Source organism: Calidris pugnax, unplaced genomic scaffold (assembly GCF_001431845.1).
Source record: "Calidris pugnax isolate Ruff unplaced genomic scaffold, ASM143184v1 scaffold24, whole genome shotgun sequence".
Lineage (NCBI taxonomy): Eukaryota > Metazoa > Chordata > Aves > Charadriiformes > Scolopacidae > Calidris > Calidris pugnax.
The window spans coordinates 6,464,875-6,467,062 of record NW_015090922.1 but is presented as its reverse complement, the minus strand read 5'-3'; the positions used below and the strand labels follow the sequence as shown (position 1 = coordinate 6,467,062).

Genomic DNA, 2,188 nt, shown 5'->3' with positions numbered 1-2,188 from the left:
GGTTTGTTTGGTTCCCAAAGGAAGATTTGTAGAATGGAGTGACCAGGAATATCTGAATTGGACAAGAGATAATTTTGTTACTTATAAAAGATTTTATTTCTAGCTTTTTGGGAGTTTTATGTTACTTCTCTTGTACAATACCAGTGGAGGAAGAAGGTGAATATAAATTAGAATGATGACACTGCAAATTATGCAGCATCAGGGAGAACTTCTGTAGAATTTATTTGAAAAAATAAAAAAGGCTTTTGATTGTCAGTGAAGCTCAGTAACAGGGATATAAAGTAGGAGACAAGGCAGTTGTACAGAGGGAAATATTCTATAGGAGTTTTCTGAAAGAATAACATTCAGACTTTTACTTTATTTGAAACTTTATGCAAATACTTTGATGCATTTTTATTATACTCTTTCATGTATTTGACACATTGCCTATTGTACCTGATTGCACCTTCTGCTTAAATCTGTTTAAAAAGTATTTCTGGAAACGGTTTTGGAAATATAGCGCAATGGGATTTTGTTTGAGGCTTTATCTCTTGCCACCGTTCATCATAGCATAATTGCATTAAGTATAAGGTAATTCCTGGAGCCTGCTGAAGAGATCCGTAGGATTTCCTGGCGATCCGTAGCATTTCCTGGCACCAGAACCACGTTCAGCATTCCAGAGGCTGGCAGACTGCCCCTGTAGGCCTTTCTCTCCATCCTTTGAAATGTTGAAAAATCCGCTTGTCATTGCTGCAGGCAGTGATGGATGGACCCCAGTGTGATCTAGCCTGGCAATCCTTGGTGCTTCAAGACTGTTTTTGTTTCTTCTGCTGGTGTCATGTGCTCGTGTTTTGTTGTATGTACTTCTGTGCTGCTGGATTGTGCTGGAAAGGTATAAGGTATTGTCTGTATACTTTTCTTTCTAGGCCTCTATAAAAGAAAAAAAAAATAAAATCAGACATTTTTATACCACGCTCCAGCCTGCAAATAGGCTGCACACCCAAGAGTCACAATGACAGTGGATATGAGATTCTTTATATTTAGAGTATGGATTTTTGAGCTTTTGCCTCTTCAAGTAGGATACCAAGGGCAAGGGCAAATTTGATTTACACAGTAATGCATCTATTTGATGAAGTTTCCAAGTAAACATAAATAATGTTCTCCAGAATGGGGGGGATATATTGTATTGTGTCAATGCAGTTACAGTTAAAGCATCCACCTTTCAAGGGGCATTTGTCAAATACAGTGCTTTGTTAACCTAAAAGTAAAAGACTTTAAAATGGTATTTCCTGTCTCTTACTGAGCAGCAAGAAAACAAGGATCTTTGTTTTTTTTTTTTTTTTTTTTTTTTTTTCCTGGGTGGTGGGGGGGGAGCGGGAGGGAGAGAGAGAGAGGCAAAAAATTGCACTGACTTTATTAGCTGAGTAGTTTTAATTCCCCGGTAGCTAAAGCGGTAAGGATTTGTCCGCCCGATGGAGCGCTCACCGTAGCCTGCCCAGGGCTGGAGAGTAAGTGACCTGCTCGTTGTTAGGTGATATCCCCCCCCCTTCCCCTTGGCTCTCTCGCTGCCACCTTTTGTGGACCGGTCTTTATTTTATTCCGTGGGTTGGAGGGCAGTTTTGCGGGGACGGGAAAACGCAGTCGGTATTTCGCTTCTTTTTGTTGTTCTCAGCTTCCTCCCCCGCCTCCCCCCCCCCCCCCCCCCCCCCCCTCCGTCCCCGCAGAAGTTCCCCATCCCCTGCTTTAAACTCCTGCTCCGCTCCTCTGAGCCACCTCTTTGTCTTGTTTATTATAGCTGCCTTTCTTTTTGTCTCTTCCAATTTGCTTGTCATTTGCATGTCGCTAGTTCTCCTTTTTAACCCAAACCGGGAAGGGCAGGGACTTTTTATTCGTCTTATCCTTGCCATTACTTTTTTTTTTTGTTTGTTTTTTTCATTTCCAAGGGTGGGACGAGCTGCGAATTGTGGAAATGTATAGAAAATGGGATTTGAGTGGTAGGTAGCGAGCACATGAGAAGAGATCAAATGCAAGTCGCGGGATAAGAGCCTTGATCTGGGAAAAGATTAGGATTATTGGTACTTTCTGTTTTTTTTTTTTTTCCTTAGCCTTTGATGGAGATCTTTCTTGGCTTTTTTCATTTTCTGTTTATCGGCTGGGTGACCCGGAGCACTTTGCCATGTGTTTAAACGGAGTTAAAGCGCTGGAGGAG

At 41.7% G+C, this 2,188-nt stretch overlaps 1 protein-coding gene across 6 annotated transcripts in view; it reads left to right on the top strand.

Annotated features, from left to right (window-relative positions):
• The window catches only part of PROX1 (prospero homeobox 1), a 59,754-nt gene that overhangs the window by 9,043 nt on the left and 48,523 nt on the right, over positions 1 to 2,188 (top strand). For 3 of the 6 annotated variants that reach the window (XM_014951127.1, XM_014951130.1, XM_014951126.1), the window contains exon 2: positions 1,425 to 1,487. The exons of 2 other annotated variants lie outside the window; for them this stretch is intronic. The gene's annotated coding sequence lies outside the window, so the exon portion shown is untranslated. Of the gene's footprint in view, positions 1 to 1,397; positions 1,488 to 2,188 lie in introns of those variants that run through there. One more of the 6 variants, XM_014951128.1, reaches the window with a different exon arrangement.